This window comes from Myotis yumanensis, unplaced genomic scaffold (assembly GCF_028538775.1).
Source record: "Myotis yumanensis isolate MYYU_CA2020_CCGP unplaced genomic scaffold, mMyoYum1.0.hap1 SCAF_18, whole genome shotgun sequence".
In the NCBI taxonomy this organism is placed as follows: domain Eukaryota; kingdom Metazoa; phylum Chordata; class Mammalia; order Chiroptera; family Vespertilionidae; genus Myotis; species Myotis yumanensis.
Genome location: NW_027223769.1, coordinates 25706467 through 25734166, shown reverse-complemented (window position 1 = coordinate 25734166; position 27700 = coordinate 25706467). Strand labels below are relative to the sequence as shown.

Below are 27700 nucleotides of genomic sequence, written 5' to 3'. Positions count from 1 at the left end.
TCGCCAAAGTCCCTTTGGCCAAAGCAACTCACATGGCCAAGCCCAGAGTTAATGTGGGAAGGGACTACATAATCACGTGGATAAAGAGAGTTTTTTATTGAGCCATTTCTCTAATAAATCTTAATAAAACTCCACCTGGAATTGGTTCAGAAGACATTTGAGTGACTCTGCCCTACTATGCCACACCCAAACTATCTGTCATCAACTAAACTTGTGTTTGATAGTCAAGGGTCTCACCAATGTGGCTTTCTTCCAAAATTATCTTTTTATAAAATCTTTCCAGGAATCCTCTACTCTAGCCACTGTTCCTATTCACTGTCCCTTCCCATTTCTTCAAGGTCAAACTCATGCTATAATAAGCTATTTCTAAATAGCAAGCTATTTTAGCTTAAAGAACACTATTCTTCTACCAAACTCTAATCTCTAGTTCTATTTCCCATCATTTCATTTCTTCTATTGCTATCTTCTTATAAGTCTTATTTTCCCAAGTAGGTTTTATGCTGTAACATATATACTAGTATACCTAAGATATAATTACCCAGTAACCTGAATTGAATTGGGCTTATAATGAAAGGAATTTGCCTCAGTGTTTGTGAATTCCCTACAAGGGCTGAAGTGGTCTTATTCTGGGTTATGGGGAAAGCCTGAGATCCTGAAGTGTGCAGAACAGAGTGCAGTGTATATTAAAGGATGTATTCTTTGCAACATTTGCAGACATGAACGAATTCCATTTCTGAAGAGAAAAAATAGAGAGTCCTTGGTTTCAGTAGGAAGTGAGGAAGGCTCTGACCAAGAATGAAAACTGCAGGACAAAAAACATGAGGTCAGCAAGCACCATTGAATCAGTTTGGCCTTTGGAATACAGGCTGGCCTATCTTTTTAAAAAAATATATTTTATTGATTTTTTACAGAGAGGAAGAGAGAGGGATAGAGAGTTAGAAACATCGATGAGAGAGAAACATCGATCGACCAGCTGCCTCTTGCACACCTCCTACTGGGGATGTGCCCGCAACCAAGCTACATGCCCTTGGCCGGAATCGAACCTGGGACCTTTCGGTCCTCAGGCTGACGCTCTATCCACTGAGCCAAACCGGTTAGGGCAATACAGGCTGGCCTATGTTTAGGTCCGGGGCTCACTGGAATTCTGAAATCCATAGGCCTTTCCTGGCACCAGGATTCCCCAGTGCAGGCACAGAGTGGTTGGGAAGTGTTACCAAATGACACACCAGGACCTCAATTATTGGTGTTTGGATAATCAGTGAAATTCATCCAACACATGTTTATGGCTCAAGTATTATGTGCCAGGCACTGTGTTAGGCCCCGGGGGACATAATAGTGAACCAGAGAGGGGTAGTCCCTGTTCTCACTGCGCTCACAGCCCTGGAAAAGTGGACAGACCTTTAGAGAACTATGTAATAATTCCTAGCGCTGAGCACTATGGGAGCACGTAGCAGGAGGCTTAGCCCAGACGTGGGAGGTCAGAAGAGGCTGCCAGAGGAAGGAGCATCTACGCAGAGAGTAAGCCCGAGGGGTGTGTTTGTGTGTGTGTGTGTGTGTGTGTGTGTATGTGCACTTGTGCACGTATGTCCACATGTATGCATGCAGATGCCCAGGTGACAGAGTGTGGCAGTACAGGGACATCGGCAGGCAGAGGGGGTAGTTTATGTGAAGATCAGGTGTGAGAGAAAGCATGTCGGTTTCAAAACTCTGAAGTGTTCAGTGTGGTTGGGGTTGTGAGGAAAGAGTTGGAGTGAACGGAAGCCTGGGTTCTGCAGGCCTTATCAGTTGTGTCAAGGGGTCAGAGGAGAACAAAAGGTCAAACACAATCACAAAATAGAAGGGCATTTTCACTAGAAAATTTTTTTTCTGAGAAAAATTATCAACACTAGCATTTTTTCCACTCTCAAGTTTCTCCCCAAAGAGACTTGAAACCTAGAGCCATCTTCACGTAAAACCAGACAGGAATCCGGGGCCGGGGGAGGCTGCATAGAGACACATGGACCAGTGGTTCCCCTTCTGCTGACCGGCTGTGGCCGGGAAGGAAGGAAAGAAGCAGTATCTCAGGCCCCACCTCCCCACTCAGCTCCATTCCCCAGCTCACCCTTCGTCCCATCTGCAGTGACATTGTGCAAAGCAATTTGTCATTTCCTCCTACTCACTTTTCAACCCTTTTTTTGACTTTGCTATGACCTGATCTATTTTTAGTCTTTCTCATGTTCTTGTTAATTTTCCAAATGCGTGCAACTAGCCATTAGTTCTTTCTTTACCCTTTGGAGGACAAAATTGGCGGAATCCTTTTGTAGCTGTGTCTCTGAGGATACTTCAAACCTTATAAAAATTCTATTTTTTTCTATTTTTTTTTCCTTCTGGGAAATGCTGTCTGGTTTTAAAGACGTGGTGTGTGCAGCTATATCTTTCCAGTTACCCAAGTGGAAGGCTCCTGTTCCTTCCCATGTTTTAACAGTGCACATTTGTATATAAATGTAAAATAAAAATCAAGTGCCAAAGCAATGCACGAAATGTTCCTATGTCACTGGAGGAACATAAAGGAAAGACATTGTATTTCCAGAGAGGCCTTTTTCACGGAAGGCATTCCTCTGGCAGAACAAACAGATGCTAACACAAAGAAAATTGGAAGTTGATTGCTTCAAAGGAGAGAGAGCTTTTGGAAGTATGGTCCTGCAGAGCGTAGCTTCTGGAACACAGTTTCAGCCGTCCCCTCCGCTGCCAGGCCCCTCATCGGGGGCAGTTGGGCCCCCAGCTGACCATGCCCCTTCACTCACCCAGGCCACACAAAGGGGTGAGCTCATCCCCACGTCATCTGATATTCCGGTGGCCCATCTGGTCACTCCTGGGGATGTAAAATTGGGCTGTCTCTGGGGAATGCCCAGGGCGAAAGTCTCCAAAGCTTTTGCATGAGTTTGGGGCTTAATGCATCATGAGTGGAGGTTTTCAGGCTGGTATCCGAATTGTGAAAACAGTACAGGCTGCCAGAACTTCAGACCCTTTGGGAGTGACATGGAGGACAAAGCCCAGCTGTGCTCCAGGGACCAGGCTCTCCAGAGGATCGGGACGGGGAGGGGACACTCCTTGGAAATGGCAGTAACTCAGACACATCACTTCCAAAGCTCCTCTCCTCACCCAGGCTCTGGGCCACAGTCCTTGCCCGGGAGGTCTGCACCTGGCTTACCTGTAGACCCCCTCCCAGACGGTATCTTTCTCCCTGGCAAACTTGACATTCTTGCAATCAAGTCCGGCACAGTCTAGTGGGGGATTTCAGACTGTTTTCTTATTACTAAATGGAGAGGTATTAACAACACAATGCAGAAATTAAAAAAAAAAAAAGAAAGAAAGGCGGAGGGTGAGGAGTTGGGGGAGAAAAGAAAAGACAGCCGCCTGCTCTTTTCTTCTTGGTATTATTATTTGTGACAAAGCCCTGGGTCCATTTTTCTTCATAATTTGCAGGACTCCTAATGGGAACAGCACCTCCCAATTACCATGGCTGCCAAAGGCTAATTTGGTTACCCTCCGGATCCACAATAGGGAAACTGTGTCGAGTCTTTGTGGATATTTGCATACTATACATACCAGGAATGTAAAACAGCTGCCTGGCCCCTCTCCCACTATCATGGCAATTATGGGTCATTAGCTACCCCCCTCCCTTTTTCTTGTTCTCGTCTTCCAGGGTCTGGTAGGCAGTGGTAGGCAGCTGACGGATTTGCAGAGACAAGAAATGAGAGAGCGGAGCTGCGTGGCCTATTTGTTAGGCGTCGGAGGCTGACGGACTGCCGCTGAATTGTGCTAGCACAGCGCTGTGCATTTATTCATGATGACCCCCTCCTCTTCTTTTCTTCCACCCCTCCAGTCCCGGACCCCCCCCCCTCCCCTTTAGGAAGCCTCTCCAAGGGGCAATGCTGTCCCCGCACGTGGCCACGTGGACGCATTGGCCCAGGCAGCCGGGCCTGGGCCTCTAAGCGAGGCGTGTGCCGCACTTGGCACTGGTGACACGCTCCTCCCGGGACACGCTCCACTCTGAGCCACCAGAACACTCTGAGCCAGCCCCAAGCACCTGAACCGATCCGCATCAGCAGGAGGGAACGCTTCACTTTTAAGTTTCCTGATTGACTCACCTTGTGGAGTCGGGTGAGAGGGGGAGGCGCAGATAAGAAAGGGGCTTAGCCATGACGTGCTCCCTTCTGTGGAACAATGTGTTGTATCTTGCGGTAGTTAATGGGAAGTTATAGTTTTGAATATAATTTTTCCCCCTTCAGGCTGCTAATTTTATTGACAATATGGATAGATTGAAAGACCCAGAGCTTTTGTGTTGTTTTGTTAAAGCAAATAAGTGAGGCACAAATGTAAATTACATCTCCAGGTTCACATTAGAGGTTTGCAAATAATACTGAGCTAATGGTTATTGCAAAGGAAAATAGCACTGGGATCAATATTCTATACAGTGGAAGGCGATACCTCTCTCTCTTTTAATCACCTCATTGCAGAAATGGCACTGAAATTTGAAATCTCATTTTCTCCATTTGTACAAATTGAACATAAATCACTATGAGTGAGGGGAGGTGGCAGGCAGCTTCACTCTTTGTGGGATTGCATTACTAATTAGTGTTGGGCTAACGCAGTGCACAGCCTGGGAGAGGCTTTGCTGGACCTCTGGCCAAATGCAGGATGCTCGGGAAGGCCAGCCGTGTTGGGGGACGGCTCGTGGGGAGTGGGTGAGGCTGGGGTCAGCCCTGCAAAAGAACAAAGGGCAAAGGGCATTTCAGACCCTCGCTGGCTTATATCACTGTCTGTGCTGCCGATCCCCTTAGATGCCAGTGGGGTTAGAATGTGTAGGACATCATGCTCCTCAAAAGAAGCAAGTGAAATATCAGCTTCTGAGCCTGACCGCTGTCTGTGTCTGTAGGGGTAGGAGCTGGGGTGCCCGAGGACGGAAAAGCTCTGCTCCACGTGGGCACCGCTGGATTAGCTCCACAAGCCTGCGTCCTCCCTGCCCACACCAGTCCCTCCTTCCTTCCCTCTGTCCTTCCCTTCCTTCATTCCTGGACTTTACCTACTGGCGCTGAGTGGCTGTCACAGCTCTAAGCTGGGTGACAGATATTACCAACCCAATCAGAGATATCAGTGGGCCTGTGGTATAGTACCCACTTCAGCTATACTTTCTCAGTGTTGCTTACAATGTACTCAACTTATGGCTGTGGGAAAGAGTTCAAGACCTCTCTCCCTCCCTGGGCTGAAATGTCTCATGGCCACGCATATCTGGACTCCGCAGATATGGGGCTGGGGGAGGGGAGAATGCCTGACATTAAAAGTGACAAAAGGTGGGGGAGGAAGTTGGTATCTGGAATGTGGTAACAGGAGAATAGGCTAGTGGAGCGGGATGTCAGTTTGGCTTGTGGAACTGCCCGATTTAGGACTCTGTTCTTAAAAATTTGGGACAAGCTGAGCAGACAGAGCCTTTGACTTGTCTTTGCAGCTGGCCACTTACCCTCTTGCTTGGAGTAAATAACATTGTGCTGGGTGATTAATGGAGGATATTTAGTTCATTAAACTTGATACCCCGAGGGCAGGATGGACTGGTGAAATATTTATATATTTATATGCGAGGCTGCTCCCATAAGGGCCAGTGTGTGCAGATTAGCCCAGAATGGGACAAGCTAGTGTCCATCAGGGTGGGGCCTCAGCGATGGCCACTGACAGCAACACCCCCAGATGTAGACAAAGGGACAGCGTTAGAATGAAGGAAGACACCTTTTCATTTCCAGCTGGGACGGCCATTCCTAGCCTAGGGCGGCTGCCATGGCCGAGCAGGGCCAGCCAGGGCACCCGCAGCGTACCTCCCCAGGCTCTGCCCATCGTTTCACGCGTCTGCCCTCTCTGCCTGCCGCTTCTTCCTGCCTGGGGAGAAGGGGTGGGGAGTCCCATAGACTTATCCACACCCGGGATTCTCTGTCCTGTTCCTCGTCCTTAGCAGTGGCAGGAGGAGTTAAAAATAGGGAGGTTAGGGGGAAAACTGGAAACAAGTTTCATTACCTCAGGTTCTTCTCATCCATTTCAATAGATGAAAGCAAAGAAAACACAGCAAACCCCATCCAAACAGTAAGCAGGTGGTGGCCGCTAATAGAGAAGAAATAAAAACCTTTTAGAAATCAGAGCCAACTACAAAAAACACTGACAAAGTGGAATGAAAGTTCTGAACTCTCAGTTCAAAGAAAAGGGTGTTTGAAATAAACCCTTAAAAACATTTCAAATGCTGGGGGAAAAAAATTGCTGCTTTAGATATTTGAAGCCAGGATGACTTAATCTGGAGAGAGGAGTTTTTGGATTCTACTTAAACACACACACACACACACACACGACTGATGGGCCATTGAGGGTAGGGGCTTGGAGGACAGGCGCCCTCGGGTGCACAAGGACTGCCTTGGCTTGACTGCCAATCACAGGTCCATCACCAGCGCCTGGTTGACCTGGGCTTTTAACCTCTGTGCCTCCATTTGCCCAGCTATAAACTGGGGTTACTAATAGGTGTGTCCTCTCACCCCCGGGTCCCCAGGGAGACGTAATAGGATAATGGACCCAAGCCTATTCATGGAGAATGAGTAACTGCCATTTTGGAGCCTCTGCCTTTCCAGGCCAAGCAAGTATCCTCCAAAGACCTTTGGGAGACTCCCCATGTTAGCTTTAACCTTCAGGCATTTCACCTGTGCCTGCTTTGTACCAGGTGCGGTACATGATGACGAGATGAGGAAAGCACACCACCCCCTTCCTCAAGGGGGACCACAGGCTGCAGGAGGCAGGCAGGTCACCAGGTGATTTAGATGTGAGTGTGAGGGAGCAAGCACAGGATGTGTCCAGTGCGCTCCTGGGGAGCTTCCTGGTGGAGGGGACGACTAAGCTTGTCTCTAGCAGAAGGAGAAACGTGGCTGGTGTCGAGGCAGGGAAAGCCTGGGAACCATGTGTACCAAGGATGAGAGGGATGAGTTTGGAGAACATGGACAAGACTGTGGCACGAAGGGCAGAGTGAAGACAGAGGAGCCTGGAGGGGGAAGAGGGGACTGGGCCAAGCGGCGTTGGGGTAAGTTGGGAACTGCATTCAGTTGCGGGTCTGGAGGTTGGCAGTTCCTAATTGTGGAGGATTCCCAGTCATCGGCAACCCAGCAGCCTTTTATTTGTTTGAGCCAGCATCCCTAGCAGTAATCAGAAATAAAGTTTGTCTCACTAGTAAGGAGGAGGGGTAGTGTGAGTGCCGTATAGGTGCTGAGCAGGCTTCAGCACAACATACGAGGGAGTGTGGATTTATCTAGAGCAGTGGTTCTCAACCTTCTGGCCCTTTAAATACAGTTCCTCATGTTGTGACCCAACCATAAAATTATTTTCGTTGCTACTTCATAACTGTAATGTTGCTACTGTTATGAATCGTAATGTAAATATCTGATATGCAGGATGGTCTTAGGCGACCCCTGTGAAAGGGTCCTTCGACCGCCAAAGGGGTCGCGACCCACAGGTTGAGAACCGCTGGTCTAGAGTGTGGTCTGTGACCATTATCTCGGTGAGATTTGTATTTGTCTTGCATCCACACCCTATCAGATATTTGCACCTCACTTTTCTGTCTTATGAAAGGGCTAAGAAATCCCATGGGACAGATTGGTGCACAGAAAAACATTTAGCAGAATAAAGGATAAGAAATTTGGAGATTTGCTGCAGGGAAAATAAAACCCAAGAATTCTATCTAAAACATAGGGTTCACAGGCAATAGGTTAGTAAAGACCTGCAGGTGGGGGTGGGTAGGGCCTGGGAGGAGGGGGATAAAGGGAGGGAAATGGGAGAAATCTGTAATACTATCAATAATAAAATTATATTAATAAAATAAAACATAGGGTGACAGCACATCCCAATTTGCCCAAGGGAGCCCTGGCTATGTTGATTGTCTTAGTATCCTGTGTAGTTTAACATTTGTCCTGTATTATACTTTTCTATTATTTTTTAACAAAGTGTCATTATTGTTGGATTGAAATAAGCCAGGAGGGGTCCATGGAGCTCCATTTTGTTTCACTGATTCCTTCCAAGATTTCATCCAGCTGTTTGGGAAATGCATGTTCAGTGACCAGAGTTCTCATGTTAACATGTGGGAAAGTACCAGGGATGGCCCATCCCTCTTTTCCAGTTTGTTCCAGACTCAGGTCATTGATGCCCCCTTCTCGAGCGCAGGATGCAGGGTGCTTGCTGATGCTGCAAAGTGTGCTTAGCTGGGAGCACTGGGGTTCAGTACCTCCTCTGGGTCCCTGTTGGTGGGAGAATTGGCTGCTGACTATCTGAGCCGTGACCAGTGTGCAGCAAGCCCTCTGGTGCCTGCTGGCAGGGTCTGGGCAAACTGGAAAGTTCTAGGGTAGGTGTAGAGGAAAATCCTGGCCTCATACAGGAAATAGCCTGAGCAGCCTTGTTATAGGACATAGGATGCTCTTGCAATAGCAGTTTTAATAATTATTATCATTTAAATCCACAACACTTATTATTTGGTAACATTTTTATTTCAAAATAAACACTTTTGGCAGCAATGAGCTCAAAACCAAAAGTGCATGCTTAATGAGAAATTAATTACCGAGTTTCCATTACTTACAAAAGTTGATGAAGGTGTACGTTGCACAAAATATTTACCATCCACTTTGGCAAACGACCACATGAAAAAAACAGAAGACAAAATTTGCTAACAAAACATGATCATCTAATTTAAAAAAATCAGTAGTTACTTTAAGAAGGCTCTCTTATGGAAGGTGAATTCACATATGAGTCTGCAGAAGGTGGGTTTACAGAATCCTCTGCAAACTATGATTTTTCATTTATATCAAATGACTTTTTTTTACCTAAATTTCACATTTTTTTATTCTAAGTCTTCTTATCCATGTGCAATATATCAAGTGTTTGCAGTTAATATGTTGACACTTTAAATAGAAGAAAAACTGCAAATAGCTCAAGGCTATCGATTTTATTACTGTTATTAGGTTCCTCACACATTAAAAAATCAGTTAATTCTAACATTGGGTCTAATGATCACTTCCAATTGAGGAAAGCAAAATAGAATTTCTGGAAGTCCATTCTGAAGAACGTGAACTATCTGAACTTATTGTCCATACTAGTGTCAAATTTATTTCTTAGATGAACTTTTATTTTAAAATATATTTTATTGATTTTTTACAGAGAGGAAGGGAGAGAGATAGAGAGTTAGAAACATCAATGAGAGAGAAACATCGATCAGCCGCCTCCTGCACATCTCCTACTGGGGATGTGCCCGAAACCCAGGTACATGCCCTTGACCGGAATCGAACCTGGGACCCTTCAGTCCGCAGGCCGACGCTCCATCCACTGAGCCAAACCGGTTTCGGCTAGATGAACTTTTTAGTTTAACGTTGAATATTAAATCATTAGTGTTGTAGTGATGATAGACATTCAAATTTTGGTGAAGTACACATTCAAATTTTGGTGGAAGCAATGTTATTACAAAATTAAGAAACTTTTGAGGCAAAAATAGGCTTGGGATTTATTTTGGTATTCATATGATTCATACTTTCCTCCCAGTAAGCTTCAATGTTAGATCAATGGACATACAAGTTGTAGTGGTTTAAATTTATAAATATTTTTGTTTATCCTGTGAAAGTAATCACAGCATTTTTCTCATAAAGTTGACATTGAATATTTTAAAAATACTTTACAATATGTACTTTCTCTTTGTGGCCCACCACCAAAGGTTTTGTATTTTTGAAGAACTACTTTGTAAATCAACCTACATATTTTGCAATGTATTGAACTTCTTTTGTAGGCAAAACTGTACATTTGAGTTGCATTTTATTTACCATTAGTTGGATAATCTCACTCTTAATTCTCCAAAGAATGGATGTTCAGAAAGCTTCACTTTAAAGCTTTTAAACAATTGCAGTTGTTGAAAACAATGCTTGCAAACAGAAAGACAATGAAATATATCGCTAGAACAGGAAGGGAAAAAAGTGTACAAATTAAATGTTGAGGGCCCAGAAAATCATAGAAAATTTCACTTGCAAAATTATAATTTCTCTTTGGAATGTCTTGATCTATTGGGCAACTCTTTTGATGGCATTTCCATTTTTAATTGTATAAAGTTATATTCTTACGGATAGAATTAAACTGAAAGGCTTATGGTTTGGAACCATAGAGACAGTTTATATGAAGAATGTTCCATTGAAAAAATATCTGTGAAAGATAGGTACATGAGACGTAGAAAAAAAATATCTGAGAAAATATTTGGGCCAGCCCAGCTGGTATTGCTCAGTGGTTGGGTGTCAACCTATGAACGAAGAGTTCACAGTTCAATTCCTTAGTCGGGGGCGTACAGGAGGCAGCTAATCAGTGATTCTCTCTCATCATTCATGTTTCTATCTCTTTCTCCCTCTCCCTCTCTGAAATCAATAAAAAAAGATATTTGGGCCAAAATATTTACACATTTTAATATGGAAAGGAGAGAATTGGAATATACTCTGGTAGAATGTGCCTTATACTTGCAAGGCATCTCAGTAACTTCAGAAAAAGTATTTTTCTCAATTAAAGATAATATTATAATCTACAGAGAAGATTCAATTGAGGGTGTCAACAATTTCAAATTTATTAACAGTAAAATGCAACTTTAGTACTTTTCAGTATGCAATACTTCAAAAAGCTTTAAAAATGGAACCTTGAAGAAGATTATATGCAATTTTATGAAACAAAAAGATTAAAAAATAAATCCATGTTAAAAATATTCTTTAGGAAAATACCATGATGTAGTAATATTAGAAATAAATATGACAAAAAACATTAAAATATATGAGTATATGCTAAACACCATTATTCTGCTAATAGTATTGTTTAATTTTTGAATAATAGGTTGAAAAGAATAAATTCATTTGCTTTAATAAACACAAATATATTTATTTGGTGGACATAATTTTATTTTGAAAATAGATTTTAAAGAAAAAGATTTTATAATTCCACCAATCTAAGTAAAGTCAATGTATTGGTCAATAAGTTAATACTTTAAATTACATAATTTTGATTATTCCTAGAACTCCCATTTACTCTCAAAAATGTTCTCAGTTGGTTGATAAATTATGTAGCCTCCCAATAATAGGAATAACAACTGAAGAAATACTCATCAAGAAGAGATACAAAATGGATCAGAGTCAGTAGAGGAAGGAATAGGAACCCAAACCATGGAAGCACAGGGAGAAGTGGGGAGGGCAAAAGGAGGGGCGATGGCGAGCCCCAGGGGAGCACAGCACACTGCTCAAGAGGAAATCCCTGCCAGGGGCCCTGGTACTGACCAGAAAAATCTCAAATGTTAGGCTGATTTTTGCCAACTGCTGTGGTTTCCCATATATCTCCTACCTTATTTTGCCCTTCCCCCCACTCCAATGCAAGAGATCCCACATCAGGTCAGCTAATGTAGGCTGTTGTTACCTAATACAGTTCCACCCAAGGTACCCAGGAGAGCTAAGTACACCAGGTTGTACACCTGTGAGGGTGGCCCCATAATATCATAATATAGGGTTTCTCTGGTGGCAAATACCCGTCCCCCTTTCTGAAATAAATAATTTGTCGGCTACACAGACAATACTGTCAATTATTGATTCTTCCATTCACTGACTCATCTCTTACTCAGTTACCCAATCCTTAATTCATTAACTCAATCAACCAAGAAGCATTTGCTGAGCACTTATTATGCACCAAGCACTTTCTGGTGAGGCACAGAACGGATAGGGCACAACTCAAAGGCGTGCATAGTTCCTCGTTCCAGAGGTGGGCAAGGAAGCTGTCAGCTAGAGTAGACGCATGTAACAGGCCTGTCGGAACTCGGGAGGAGCATCTATGTAGAGCGGAGCATCAGGGGGGATGATGCCAGATTCTCCTGTTGAAATAAGCCTTTGCCATCGCTCCTCCTCACCCCCTATCCCTTTCTTCCCACCTGGGAATGCTGTCTCCCTGGAGGGGTGATATGTCAAAATGCAAGCCACTGCTCTTTGCTCTTGATAATTTTAATAGCGAAAGGAGAGCAATAATGCAGATCTCCAAGAATGATTCTTTTTTGCTCCCTCCATTTGGTTTCCAACTGTTGTTTCATTCCTGTCTGGTCTCGGACAGTATCCTGGAAAGATTTTTAGGACCCAGTAGCTGTTTCCTGTTCCAGGTTCCTCGTGTGTTGTTTCTGGGCAGAGAAATCCAATTCAAGCAAATAATGCTGTCATCGGGATCTTGTGCAGGCTTGGAATGGGTGGGCCTGGCCAATGGAGTGCTGTGTTTAAAATAGCTTGAGATCTTCAGAAACATTTGTTTTTATTCAGAAGTGTTCATTTGATGTTTCCCTGACCCACGCCGTTTTCCTATGGGCTTAAGCTCCCATTTGTTAAAGAAACAGATGGGAAAACCAGTACAGTTTGTGTTTGTTTTAGCATTTAAGACAGCTTACCATGAGTTGGTAGAGTTTGGACACTGCAGATAAGGACATATTATATTCAACAGGCATACAAGGGAACAGAATCATTTGACCAATTTAGAGAGATGGAAGCAGGGACCTACCAATGCCAGGGAATAAATCAGTGGTAGGGCTAGAGGTAGAACCCTGTGATTCTATGTGGACTCACTGAACTTGAGTGGTGTGATTTACAGCAGGCCAGGAGAATCTCAAGTGTCAGGCAGATGTTTGTCAACTGCTATTCGTTTCCCTCTATGTCAGCGGTTCTCAACCTGTGGGTCACGACCCGTTTGGGGGTCGAACGACCCTTTCACAGGGGTCGCCTAAGACCATCGGAAAACACATATATAATTACATATTGTTTTTGTGATTAATCACTATGCTTTAATTATGTTCAATTTGTAACAACGAAAATACATCCTGCATATCAGATATTTACATTACGATTCATAACAGTAGCAAAATTACAGTTATGAAGTAGCAACGAAAATAATTTTATGGTTGGGGGTCACCACAACATGAGGAACTGTATTAAAGGGTTGCGGCATTAGGAAGGTTGAGAACCACTGCTCTATGTCCTATCTTATTTTTACCCTTTCCTTCTCCCATTCAAATGCAAGTGACCCATAGCCAAGTCAGCTAATGTAGGCTATTGTTATCAGATACAGTTCCACCCAGGGGTACCCAAGAGAGCTGAGGAGTGCCCCAACCTACTGGGATGGCCCTGTGATAGTCAGGGTCCTGGCAGGGAAGAGACAGCATGCTCAATGTGTTAATTTAATGAAGAGAGTTTAATAATGGAGCTATTTGCAGAGGTGAAAGGGTAAAGGAAACTGACAAAGAATGATGAAGCACCTCAGAGGACTGAAATGGCAAGAGTAGGAACAGTGTTCCTGGTCCCTGGTGAGACCTGTGGCTGTGAGGGAGCCGTGGCCATAGGTAAAGCGATGCAGCCACTGCCAAAACCATAGTAAGGCAGGGAGGGGACTGGAATAACCAATCACCTAACCTCTGGCCTCCTTCTGGGCCTTCCCATTGGTCAAACCCAACTGTGAGCTGGAGGGTGCAGTCTGTGGAGGTCAGTCTCCTGGGACACGGAGCTGGGTGGAGAAGAGTGGAGGATGGCGGTGTGTCTGCAGGGACAAATAGGAAAATCAGCACAACCCTCACTTCTAAAACATTCTCCTGACTCAGGAAATTATGATGTGTCCAAAACTCAGTATGCTGTTTTTAGTATTGCTGGCAGAAGTAGAAAGTGTGCCCTTTCGATATGGTGGAACTCTGGCAGCCGACTGGAAGTTTTGCATCTCCATCAGAATCCACAGTATATAGATGATAGCCTTGTGCAAGCCAGATAAGTGTGACTTCACATTATGCCACCAGAGGCAAGATAACCGGGAGCTACTTCTTTGAGTCTTTAGATTAGCCAGTTTTTAGAGATTTTCTAAATAGATTCCTGAACTAGGAGTCATAAAACCTGGGCTCCTGTTCCAGTTGGCTGTGGATAATCCTCTTTCCAGTTGGCTGTTTTCTCATCTGTGAAACGAGAAAATTGGGTAAAAAGGTGGTTTAAACCTCTTCAGCTCTAACATTCAGTCTTTAAGTCAAAATCAAAAGACCACTAGGAGGAATGGAATGTTTATACAGGTGAATGTCTGACCCATCCTCAGACATAAGTGTATGGAGAGGCAAGAGGAGGCTCTGAAATGCTCAGGCCGCTGGACCAGTTGGGCATCACAGTGCCAGAACCAGAAGGTGGGTAGGTGATTTATCACCATGAAGCAGGCTAGCTCCCATGCTTAAAATCTTAGATGCTCTCCGGTGTCTCAGGTTGCTTCAGGGTCTCTCCCAGCTTAAGACTAATCACAAAGATTCAGGCAGTTTCTTAACTCTGCCTTTCCTCACCCAGAGGAGCAGAGACATTTGAGTCATTATGGGACTCCCTTATGGGAGCTCATAAACAAGGGAGGTTGCTGGAAAAAGGCCTCTCCTATAGTTCCTTCCAACATAGTCCCCAAGGGTATCAGAACCTATATAGGGTCCCCAGAGATCTCCCTTTCCCACCATCTCCCAAGTCAGTTGTACCTGCAGTCAAAGGTAGACCTGAAGACAAATGAAACAGAGAAAGAGAGAGTCATGAAGTGGAGATCTCTCTTGCCCACATGTAACAAATGTAGTGTAAGAATATCCTACCTTTGCCCATCTCTTTGACTGTGATTGGACTTGTAGGTTGCCTAGTGGTCAAAATAGGCCCTCAGAAAGACACACCTGTGCTACACTGGCCACTTTGTAAGAGCAGCTCCAAAAGCAAGCAGTGCCTGTAGCGATCCTGAGAGCAATCAAGATTCCTACATGGCACAGTTAATTGTTGACTATGATAACATATCTCGTTATCAGTTTTTCTTTAATGAATTCCTTAATAGATGTCATTAGACATTAAGTGCTACATTGCTTCCTCTAAGGAGAACTATTTAAGGCAACTGCACACACAAATTCCATGCCCTGTATCAGCCCTGAATACCGTCCTTAGCAATCACAAACCACACTGTGGAATCACGTTCTCCTTAGTGATGAGCTCATGTTAGCTTCTTTGGCTTCTGAATATATATATATATATATATGTTTTTTTTCATGTCTTTGAGGGTAAAATTTGAAGCTACAAGTAGATGTTCATCCAAAAAATAAATGGGCAGAAGACTGAATTCTAAGAAATTCCTGGATCCCATAGGAAACATGTAGCTATGATGAGAAATGGATAAACAATCTCAGGTTTTCAGCACCTGTGTAGGGAATTAAACTCACAATTTCCATGCTAATGACACCTTCTCATTTAATTTTCAGCGTGCCAAACTGAAAGTACATGCACTGAAAGTGGAGTTTCACTCCATAGAGCTGTCCGATTAAGTGAATGTGTATGACATTGTACCTATCAAAACTGATTCTGGAAGCTCATTTAGAACTATAATCTGGTGGGAAGGGGGAGTGAGGGGATTGTACCATGTAGGTCTATCACTGTTTTCTCAATATCATTATTGGTATTAGTAGTTGGTCATTCATTAACACTAAGCATTAATGTTTAATGTTAAGAGCTGTATTGAGCACCAGCAGCCTGCTCTCTGCTGTGTACAACATGGGCCATTCTAGATCATCAGGTTAGCAGACAACAAGCTAAATGTGAAGGCAGATATAGACCAGGCAGCACGGAGCAGCCCTGTTGCCCTGTTGGCGAGGGTCTTATTATAGGTGCAAACCTCTGGCCTCCAGACAGCCTTGCAAAAGTAGACAGTGCATCAAAGCCCCCATGAAGAAAGCTAAAGTGCACATTATCTGTAGGAGAAATGCAGGAGTCAAATTTGCTGCTCCAAGTTGTATGCCCCAAAGATGGGCAGCATCAGCATCAGCTGTGAACTTAGTAAAATGAAGAGTCTCAGGCCCCACTCCTGACCTGTTGAGTAGGTCTGCATTTTTACATAATCCTAGTGTGATGGAAATACACATGAAAGTTTGTGGGACACTACTCTAGATTATAGCGATTCTCCAACTTTGCTCCACATTAGAGTCTTTTCAGGAGGTTGGAGAAATATCAATGCCTAGGCCTCACCCCAGACTGATAAAATCAGAATCTTGGAGACGGGGACTAGGCACTGGCATGTTTTCAAAAGCCCCAAGTGATTTCAGTGGGCAGTCAAATTTGAGAACCTCTGATCAAGACAGTGACACTAGATTGACTTAAATTCCTTTGAGAACTCATAATCCTTGGAGTAAATCAGAGACCACCGTATGCATACAGGTGACTTACACCAACCTGGATACCTCCCTTTGACAATCATACCTACCCCTCTCCATGCCCATGTCCATCCTCCCTAGAGCCCCCAACCACCCAAGAATTCTTGCCTGAACTTTTGTGGCCCAGTATTCTTCTGCCACCTTCCTGAAGGTCACTCCTGGCTTTTGTTGCTTGTTTTCACCTCTAGGTGACATCACCTGTCTCACATTCCTCTGCTCATGGGCTGTCTCTGTGATTTTCATGGTTTTGGTTATTTGATGGAGGTAGAGGGACTGGGTGGTGGGAGAGAGTAGGGAGCCTTGGTCTCCATTCTTATGTACTCTAACAGAGGCCTCTAAAGATGAGGACCTCATTAGTCTTTTGCATTTAGGGAAGCCTCTATTTCTTATCTCTAACATGATGGTGCTAATACCCACCATACACTTTGTGTATTAAATTCTAAAATACTTAACACACAGCTTCATATTTCCTTCTGCCCCTTACTATGTGATCAGGCCAGAAAGGATACCATTGTCATGGAGGTCCAATGGATATGGTCAGAGCCAATCCCATAGGAAGGCAGAGTATGTAGAAACTGTGGATTGTGACATTCTCCCTATCTTTGAGAGAGACTGTTAGTTGTCCCCACCCCCAAGTCCTCTCTCCCTTCTTTCATTGTAATGTAATTTCTCTGCTGGTCACTTTGCTGCTGAGAATAAGGCGTACATTTCCCAGTCTCCTTTGCATGTGACTAGGCTTGCCAGTCACTTTCCAGGAACCATTCTTAAGAGACAGCTTGTGTGTGCTGTTGTGCCCCTTCTTCTCTCTTCCTTCCATCATCCTGCTGCTTGGGCTATAGGTGCAGCCATCTTGGGCCATGAAGAGGGGGACCATCCCTTAGGGCTATTGGAACAGTGTGTTGGAAAGGACTAGCTAGCATTCTTGAGATGCTTGAAGTGCCATGTCTTGGGCCACTTCGGGTGGACTTTATGTGATAATGAAAGGAACTTCCATTTGTTGAAGTCACAATCGTTTTGGCCTGTCTGACACTTGCAGTCGAACCTAATCTCAACTGAAGTACCACCTAACGTTCCACATTCCACTTCTGAAGATTTTAAAGACTTGTATCACTCATCAGGAGCGATCTGATAAAATACAGAACAGGCTCATAGCTTAAACTTTACAAGCAACATTCTGAGCAGGTTGTTGTCCAGCTCTGGAAGAAGTGCAGACAGCACTGGAGGGGCTGAAAGGCAAGGTGGGGGAGTTGATGAAAATCTACTCTTTCATCATGCTGCCAACTGCCCTTTTGGGACAACTTGTCTTGGGCCCATAAGGACATGTGTTGATTACCTTGGCTACTGTACCTAATGTTTGTTTCAATTTTTTATTATGAAAATTTGCAAACACATGGGAAAGTTGAAAGAAAAAGGTTTACAATGAACACTCACCACCTACATTCAGCTGTTAACATTGGAATACACTTGCTTTATCAGTCTGCCCATCTATTCATCCCTCTACCCATCCATCAATCCACCTTTTTAAAATCGTATTTCTAAGTACATTGCAAGCATCATTTCCCCTTGAACACTTCCCCACTACCTAAATGTTGTTTATTTTTACTTACAACTTCTCTGTTTCTGTTCAAGCCCATTTCCATGTACAAAAGGAGAATTATGGCCTTAGAGATCTGCATAGGGTTTCTCTGGCTCCTTCCAGCACCTGAAAGTACTGGGCAGTTAGTGAAAGTGGCTACAAAGTCAGACAGAGAAGTCCTCTGGAGAGTTCATGCTTCCTCATTCTTCCTCTTACATTTGCTCTAATATTGTTCTCTAGATCTCTTTGAACCCCCGTAGGTCTTCCCCTAGCCTGACTCCTGCCATTTACTCTCATGGCTTACTGACGTATAACGGTCATTCCTCAGCAGCCATTCCTTGTTCTTCATCCTCTTCACCTACATCCTCCTCAGACGCTCTGCAGTGAAGCCTGCCCTTCTTTGTCCCATCCGTAAGGCATCTGGCCAGTTGTTCTGTACCTGTCAGGTCCTACTCTTGTCACCTAGAACAGCAGTTCAAAGGTCGTGATTTGCTCCTTGCTTCCTGCCTTAGTGCTTCCTGTGGTTGCAACTCAGGCCTCACCAAAGCCTCAGTCCCCTGAGCATTCCCCTTTCCACCCCCCTGGAAACCCCAGAATATCAGACTTCCTGGAACAGAGGAGGGAATGGAGAATTCAGTATTCGCTCTCTGAGTCTTCTAGTAACGAGACAGTGCCTAGACGAATTTGTGTGATAAATGCTCTGGTGGTGGAGAACTGACAGTGTGCCAGGAAACACCTAAGCACTTCGTGTGCGTGCGCAGTTCCTCATTTTACCCCTCCAGTAACATGTGAAGGTGGGCACTTTTGTTTCTCTTCCTTTTACAAGTGAGGACAACAGTGGCACAGGGAAGTGAAGTAACTGGCACAGCTGATAAAAGTGTTCTGGAGGTATTTTTTAAACCAGGGATGCTCAGGCTAGAAAGAATGATTTTTTTGGAAGGGGGAGGAATTTGGGCGTAAAGCTTTGTAGAGCTACAATTACGTTTATATTTTCATATTTCTGGGTTTGTTTCTCAAAGCAGTGTGTTTCAAATGGGGATCTTCAGGGTTCATGAACATGCTTGTGTTTTACTACCTTTTCTTCTAAAGGGCTCGGTGCATTCCTTCAGTCTAGAAAACCCTGGCTTGGCAGACAGGACTTGGGTCTGTCCTCCAGTCTGCCCTCTCCTGATGGTCATGGCCGCAGACTACAGTCCAGGCCATGGAGGTTGCTCTGTCCCAGAAACCTTGTTTCACAGAGCATTTGGAGTAATTTTCTTATTTATCTCATCTGTGCTTTGGGCTAGAAGTGGAGCCAAAACCATGACCTCCTGGTTCATAGGTCGTTGTTCAACCACTGAGCCACATAGGCCAGGCCAAAATTAAAAAGGAGAACAGGGCTGGAGAAGGGAGAGGTTGTTCTCCAGGCCTGGAAAAGGCATAGCAAAGGTCCAGAGGCGAGAACCCACCAGAGTATTTGGGAACAGGGGTAGGTTTGTCACCTGGGGTGGCAGGGCTGAGCAAGGTAGTGGCTGTAGTGAGGTATGTGGACAGCTTATCTATACAGCCTTGAATGCCAAGCTAGGGAGGCTGGAGGATGCTATAGGCAGCAGGAGCCAGAGAAGGAACAGAGGAGAAGGACCCCAGCAGGGTTCCAGCTTCCATTGAAACCTCAGGTGCCTGGCAGAAACAGTCAAGGGAGCTTCTGAGAGGAGAAGGAGTGAGATGGGGGTGGCCAGGGCAGTTCCTGCAGTCCTAAGCCCCTCCTGCCCAGCCCATCAGGGGAGTGACGTGGAAGAAGAGGCCTTCTGGCTCTGTCCCTTTGCCACAGGAAGGAAAACACCAAAGTTGAAGATGGCTCAGCTCTCAGACCCTAATATCGTTTTTAGCCCTTTTTCTTCTGAGAGAAAATGGTTTAATTCTGCTTCTTGAGCTGCCCTTTGCTTTGGCGCAGCATAAGCTGGAGAAAGGGAAAATAACTATTAACTCAGAGAATTGAAATCAGAGAAATGGAGAAATGCGGTGAGTGGGTCTGTGTTTCTCACAGGCACTGGAGCCCTCTCTGCACTGCACTTGCCCGGGCTCAGAGGCCAAGGGCAGCTGGGTCCCCTGATCTGGTAGCCAGGCCAGCCCTGCCTCTCCCTTTGAAGGTGAGGGCCCCCACTCCGGCCCAACCTCCGCATCTCCCAGTATGTCCCTGCCATTATGTGCCCGCCTTCTAGGGAAGCTGAGTTAAACCAACAGATAGTGACTGTCGGTGATGGTCGAGGGACATGCCAGGAAAGCAAACTTTTCCAGAGGACAAAGGAAAGATAAGGAGAGAGGGAGCGAGGTCAGGGACTGAGTTGGTCCCTAACCTCTTGGTGTGACTGAGCCTCAGCACAGCTGTGACATTAGCAGCCGGCATTTGAGGCACAATAATAATTCTTCAGATCAAAGCAGCTCCGTCTTTAGACAATTATAGTAAAATTGAAGCCCTCCTCCAAAAGAAACACATGCTCTTGTTGTACTCCCCCTCCCCCTTCTTATTTTATTCTTTATGAACAAATTGGTTTTCAGGGCTATAGAAAGAATCGATTGGAAGCTTAAATTCTCACTGTCTGCCCAGGGGTGGATTCGCAGGGGTGGACATGGAACATCTGAAAGCTGATTTTTTAAAAAAAATTGATATCCAAGAATAAAAGAGAGAATAGTAGGAGATGCTGATCAGGAATGAATAAAGTCTCCTTTTAAGCTGAAATAACCCCCTCCCCCCATCTTCCTCTAGAAAAGCCGGACTGTAATTGCTTGCAATCACTCGGCACAAATTGTCTGCTCGTATTTGCTTTTTAATTTTGTATAATCTGGTCCATTTCGCTCTCTCTGCCTTTGAGCTTAACCTCTCTCTCTCTTTCTCTCTCTTTCTCTTATTTCTTTTCTCTTACTCTCTCTCTCATTAATTCTCCAGGGCTGTTCAAAAAATTAGTAATAATTCCCACTGATATTTGATGGCTTTTACCAAGCAAAGGCACTCAGGGAAAAGAAAAAATACACACACACACACACACACACACACACACACACAAAATGGAATGAATCTGAGCTGCATCTGCTTAAATGTTCATTTCTGCATCCAAAGTATTGTTTATTTCAATGCATTCATACTGTTTCTTAAGGCATGGCAGACATTTTAGTAAATAACTAGATTCACCCCAAACTGAGCAAACGAAAACCTGAACAGAAGAGGTGATTTCTCAGAGTAACTGCACGATTTTCTCCTGTTTTTTAAGGTTTATATTTACTGGCCCTGACATGTCCCCATTTGCTCTTGCTCTAAGGGACATGCCTTCTGTTTAGGATGCTGCAACATCCAGCCTGCCGCCTGCCCCAACCTGTGCTTGTCCCTGTCCTTCTGTCTGTGTTTTACTTACATAGGGGCCAACACATCTGGAAGGAGACACATCAGTTGGTATTGCTTACTTTCCAACTCGATACTAGTAAAAGGTGATATGGAGGTGAGGGGGCATTTAGATGGAGAAGTCCACAGTACGAATCCTCATTGGCAGAGAAAAGAAAAAACAACAACAAAAAAAATAAAACAAAACAAGGAAAAGAGGCAGGTGTGAAGAGAAAGCAAACAAAGAAAAGCACAGCCCTTGCCGGTTTGGCTTGGTGACTAGAGTGCTGGCCCTTGCATTGAAGGGCTGTGGTTTTGCTTCCAGTCAAGGGCATGAACCTCGGTTGCAGGCTCAATCCTCGGCCTCATCAGGGTGAGTGCGGGAGGCAACCAATGGATGTGTCTCTCTCACATCAATGTTTCTCTCTCCCTCTTCCCCCTCCCTTCCACTCTCTCTAAAAATCAAAGGGAAAAAATATCCTCAGGTGAGGATTTTAAAAAAGAAAAGAAAAGCACAGGCTATACTGGAAGCTAGGGATGCAACTCAGACTCAAGTATCTGCTTTCTCTCGGCGCTGTCTGCCCTGGTCTTCTGAAACAGAGACTAGATGTCTGAGAGCGAAATGAGAGGAAGAACTTCAGTAGAGCAGACGGCTGAGAGTTTGCTTCCCATCCTGCCTCTGATCCTGACTGTGGGTCTGTTTACAGAATCCTTAACTTCTTGGTACTTCCGTTTCCTTTTCTGCATAATTGGGGTGACAAGATAGCCTTCCTTACGGGGTTGCTTACAGGAAATAACACAGGGAAGTGCATGGCAGGTACTCGACATGTTTTAAGTGCTCAGTCAGTATTAACTACGATTATTATATCAGCTTAATTGCAAATGATTTAAGATATCAGTCAGGATTCACAGGGAAGCAGACACTAGCCATGGTATGGAATAAGGAATTTACTATAGGCGACTGGCCTTGCGCAGATATGGAAGGAGGTGGGGAAGTAAGAGCTGGAAGGAGATTTGGAGAAACAGAAAAGTTCCTGGCCCAATGGTTTCACTGGAGAATTCTATCAAATATTTAATGAATTACCACCAATTCTACACAGTTTCACCCAGGAGGAAGAAAAAGAGGAAACCCTTCCCAGTTTGTATTATGAAGTTACTATTACCCTGATACCAAGACCAGACTAAGACAGTTCTGGGAAAACTACAGGCCAGTATCCCTCATGAACACAGAAGCAAAAAATTTAAACAAATTGTTAGTGAATACAATTCAGAAATATGTAAAAAGAATTATATACTATGACCAAGCAGGGTTAAGTATAAGGAGTGCAAAGTTGGTTAAATATTCAGAAATCAAACAATGTCATCCACCATATAAAAGGGCTAAAGAAGAATAATCCCATGATAAAGAGGAAACAATGACAAAATTCAATAAACATTCATGATAAAAACTGAACACAAGCTAAACATGCAAAAATCAATTGTATTTCTATATATTAGCAATAAATACATGGAAATCAAAATTAAAAATAACTTCCACTTATACTAGCTATAAAATGAATGCTTAGGTGTAAATCTGTAGATATAGCATGTGTATGTTGAAAACTACAAAATGCCAATGAGAGAAATCAAAGAAGATCTAAACAAATGGAGAGAAATAACTATGTTCATAGTTTTTAAAACTCAACACAGTAAAGATGTCAATTCTCCTTAGAAATATAGAGTCAATGTAATTCCTATAGAAATCCCAGCAAGATTTTTTTATAAATATAGGCTAGAATATTTAAAAATTTACATGGAAATTCAAAGGAACTAGAATAGCTAAAATTGTTTTTGAAAAAGAAGAGTACAGTGGGGGGAAATCAATCTGCCCAATTTTAAAGACTTCTTATATGGCTACAGGAATCAATGCTGTGTGGTATTGTCACACAGATCAATGGAGAAGAATAGAGAACCAGAAATAGACCCACACAAAATATGTCCAAATGATTTTTGACAAAGATATAAAAGCAATTCAATGGAGGAAAGATAGCCTTGCTTCAAATGTTGCTGGTACAATTGGATATCCACGGACAAACAGAAATGTACTTCAATCTAAATTCACACCATTTACAAAAATTAACTCAAAGTAGACCTCAGAGTTAAATATAAATCATAAAACTTTTAGGAAAAAATAGGAGAAAACTTTCAGAATCTAGGGCTATGCAAAGATTTTGTAGACTTGATCTCAAAGCCCAAGCCATATAAGGAATACTTAATAAATTGGTTCAACAAAATTAAAAATTCTTGCTCTGTGAAAGGTCTTTTTAGGAGAACTAAAAGACAAGTTACAGACTTGGAGAAAAAAATTGCAAAGCACATATCCAACAAAGGACTAAGTTTCTAGACAATATAAGAACTCTTAAAACTCAACAGTAAGAAAAGCAAACAATTCAAGTAGAAAATGGGCAAATGACACGAAGACACATTTACCATATATGATATGCACATGGCGAGTGAGTACATGGATAGATGTTCCATATCATTAGCAATTTGGGAAATACAAGTTAAAACCATAATGAGATATCATCACACACCCATGAGATTGGGTAAAATAAAAACTAGTGACAATACTAAATGCTGGCAAGGATGCAGAGAAATCCAATCACTCATACATTGCTGGTAGCAATATAAAATGATACAACTGCTCTAGAAAAGAGTTTGGTTGTACTTCGGAACATGTATTCCAGAGAAATGAAAACTTATGTCATACAGACAACCTCTACATGATTGTCTATAACAACTTTATTTATAATAGCAAAAAACTGGGAATAAGTCAGATGTCCCTCAGTGAGTAAATGGTTAAACAGCTGTGGTACATCCATACCATGAGGTTCTACCCAGCAATAAAAAAGAATAGCCAGAACCAATCACCAGGGAATTATGCTGAGTGAAAAAAGCCAATTCCAAAATATAACAGACTTTATGATTTTATTTACATAGCATTCTTGAATTCACAGACTTATAGAAAAAGAGGATAGATTAGTAGTTTCCAAGGATGAAGTAGAGAGTGGGGATGGGAGGAAAGTGGGCGTGGCTATAAAAAGGGCAGCAGGAGAGTTCCTTGTGGTGATGGGAATGTGTATCTTGACTATATTGTTGTCAATATCCTGGTTGATATAATGTCATGCACCGTAGTTTTAGATGATGGTATCATCGGAGGAAACTAGGTAAAGGGTTCATGCATTCTCTCCATATTATTTTTTCAACTGCATGTGAATTGATGTTTATCTCAAAAAAACAGTTTAATTAAAAAAAAACAACAACAGAGGCTCAATGTATTCAGAGACTCCACAAGCTTTTCCACATTTAAAATAAAATTAACTTTTTGTGGTTTTTCTGATCTTGTTTGGGGGAATTAACTTGATATATCTTAAATGCGTGTTCATCCTTTCATTTCTCCTAGCTTACTGGTACCCATCAACAGGTACATGAGTGTGATAGAGTGTAAATGTTACTAACGCCCATGGATGAGTTTGTTTTATTAGCTGCAGTAATTAGGCAAATGAGCTTCCTAATAAGCAAATCAGTTAGAACAGTGTAGACTGGGATATTTATTCTCCTTGTCATTGTAGGCAGGTTTCCGTTGCTACTAATATAAAGCTTTATTGACACGTTTCAATTATGTTGGTTCCTTAATTGTTTAAAGCAGGGAAAAGAGAGTTTACAGAGCACGCTATAGGAAATCATTTAAATCGTCTTTAACAAAGAGGGAAAAATAACATAACAAAAGCGTACAAAAATGAGATAAAGATTGCGGGTGAGGAGTAGGGGGAGGTCACTGGAATTAGGGAGAGGGAGGTGACTTAAGGCTAAAACCAAGAGTCAGAGGAGAAGCTTGAAGCTCAGGTCAAAGAATTCTCCTTGGATTTCTTAGATAGCAGGTAACCACTGCGGGGCTGAAAAACGTATATATCTAAAAGGAAAAGAGAAAAATAAAAAAGGAGAAATAACGAAAGAAAGGGGATTCAGAAAGAGGAAGAGAGAGATTTCTTTAAGGACAGACAGAATTTTTTAGTTGGCTAAAGAGGGGACAGAAAAGCGAACAGCGACCGTGATCACCAGAATAGCCACGGGGTTGTGATGACACAGGCGCTTTTCTGGGAAGCCCATAGAAAGTAACAGGAAAACCTTTTAAACCACTGAGCTTCATGCCCCCTTCTTTAGCTGGTGTCACAGTCTTCCCAGGAGGAGCCGGGATGGAGGGAAAGTACAGCCCGCCTGACTCCTCTCCTCTGCGCTAGGCTGTGTGCTAAGAACTTCCCCTGCTTTATCTCGTGTAGACATCACCATGAAGCAGGTATTACTCTCTCATTTTATAGGTGACTGAATGCGGTTCAGAGAGGTTAAGTAGCTCGCCCAAGGTCATTCTGCTAATAAGTAGCAGATCTCCATGGAAGGAAACTTTCCAGCTCCCACAATGCAATCAAAGCCAGGTGCTGCAGGGCCGCCGCTGGTGGGGGAACGTTCCCTGAAAGGAAAGGCCAGGCCTCATTGTCTCTATCCCTGAGCTCAGGATTTCCACTCCCACTGGCATTTCTCATTACCTCTGACCCACCAAGCTGGTTTTAAGGGAGCTGCTACCCCATGGGAGAAAAGTGCCAGTGTCTTCAATAAAAACCCTACTGTATTAGTTGTAGAGAGAAGGTGCAGGGAAGAGTTGTGGGTCTTCCAGTCAGCTCAGAAGCAGGAGGTTCAGCCCCCTCCATCTGTGGTAGTCCCTCCTCCATCTCTAACCTAAAGCAATCCTGGAGTCCCTTCCTCTCTAGTCTGTCTGATCCTAGAGCCCAGGACCCTTCACCATGCTGAAGGGAACTTACGGGCAACCTTCTGAGTGACCATTCAAGCACTTTTGCCTGAAAGGTAATTACAGTTTAATTTAAAAAACAGAGGCTAAATGTATTCAGTGACCCCACAATCTTTGTCACCTTAAGTCACCTCCCTCTCCCTAATCCCAGTGACCTCCCCCGGCTCCTCACTTAAAGGGGAGGTAGGCAGAGAAATATCACTACTTAAAGTGTATGCATTTGAGCCAGGCCAACTGGCTCAGTGGTTGGGCATCAACCTATGAACACATGCCCAGTTGTGGGCTCACTCCCCAATGGGGGCATGCAGGAGGCAGTCAATCAGTAATTCTCTCTCATCATTGAGGTTTCTCTCTCTCTCTCCCTCTCCCTTCCTCTCTGAAATCAATTAAAAAATATTTCTAAAAAGTGTATGCATTTGATTTTCAGTAGTTGATGCTAAGTAATTCTTTGTTAAATAAATAAATGACCAAAAGCGGCTTGAGTCAATCTTCCCATCCAGATAGAAGGTGGAATGACATCTGGCTCCCACTTGCTAGGCCTTGGAGCAGCTCTTCATTCATTTTGAAGTTGTAATTTTCATTTTGATGTCGAGGCAGTTACTTTTAGAACCTGAATAGAAGAGATAAAAGGTTGTGACTTTTTTAGTAGAACCTGCTTTCCACCATAACTAGCTGTGGTCTTTTCTGTCAGAACACGGAGTGGGGCAAAAGTAGGTTTACAATTGTGAGTATGTGAAACAGAATTTATTCTTGTATTATTATTTGTTAACTACTGTAACTATTGTATTATTTTCCATACGAACAACTGTAAACCTACTTTTGCCCCACTCTTTGTTGTCCTATTTTCAGTCTTTAGCGATAAGTGTTCTGTGCCAAGAAAGTAACATTTTCCAAGGAGATCCGTTGTCTTGTATGTTTTCTAAGGATGTAGCCCCTGTGACACTTCGGTTTGTCTTTATCGTTTCGCTTTGTGTCATATGGAAGGTAGCCTGTGGAACCACATGGACTCTCCTTTGCTGCAAAAGATGGAAGGAAGGGAGGGAGGGAGGGAATGAGGGAGGGAGGGAACGAGGAAAAGAGGAAGGAAGGAAGGAAAGAGAGAGGGAGGGAGGGAAGAAATCGCTTCAATTTGGAAATTAATTTTAGTCTCCAGCTACTTTAAGAACTTGAAAAATTGAGCAAACTCTTTTTTCCCCCTTTTCTTTTTAGGGACTTGAAAAGGAAAACGAGGAACAAGTATAAAGTGTCCCTGTGTCATAACCCTGCCCTGTTCTCAGGGAAGTGAACATATGGAAGGCGGTGGGACATCCTAGCAAAAGAGGCAAAAGGCTCCTGACTTGGAAAGAACGTTGCCTCTCGCTTCCCCCATAAGAGGGAGAGCGCCTCCAGCACCCCGGTCTTGTCCGGACTATCGGAAGACAGCAGTACGGTTTCCTGGGCTGGAGGAGTCTGACTAGCAGTTTTGTCCAGGTAAGTGATGCTCTTACTTCAGTTTCTAAGAAACATGAAGAAAGAAAATGAAGCAGTGCACTGTCAGTGCTTCATGAAGGAGCTCCTACCACCTGGGTAGTAGAGCATGTGCTACAAGGGGAGAAATACTGGGAGCCCCTGCCAACCCAGGCCAAAGGATTTCTCCAACTGAGTCCCCTCACG

At 43.5% G+C, this 27700-nt stretch overlaps 1 long non-coding RNA gene across 1 annotated transcript in view; it reads left to right on the top strand.

The window, feature by feature from the left end:
- The window catches only part of LOC138997094 (uncharacterized), a 77110-nt gene extending 49770 nt beyond the window's left edge, over positions 1–27340 (top strand). The window contains exon 3 of the long non-coding RNA XR_011468896.1: positions 27257–27340. This is a non-coding gene — a long non-coding RNA (uncharacterized lncRNA). The remainder of the gene's footprint in view (positions 1–27256) is intronic.
- Positions 27341–27700: the final 360 nt, after the last annotated feature.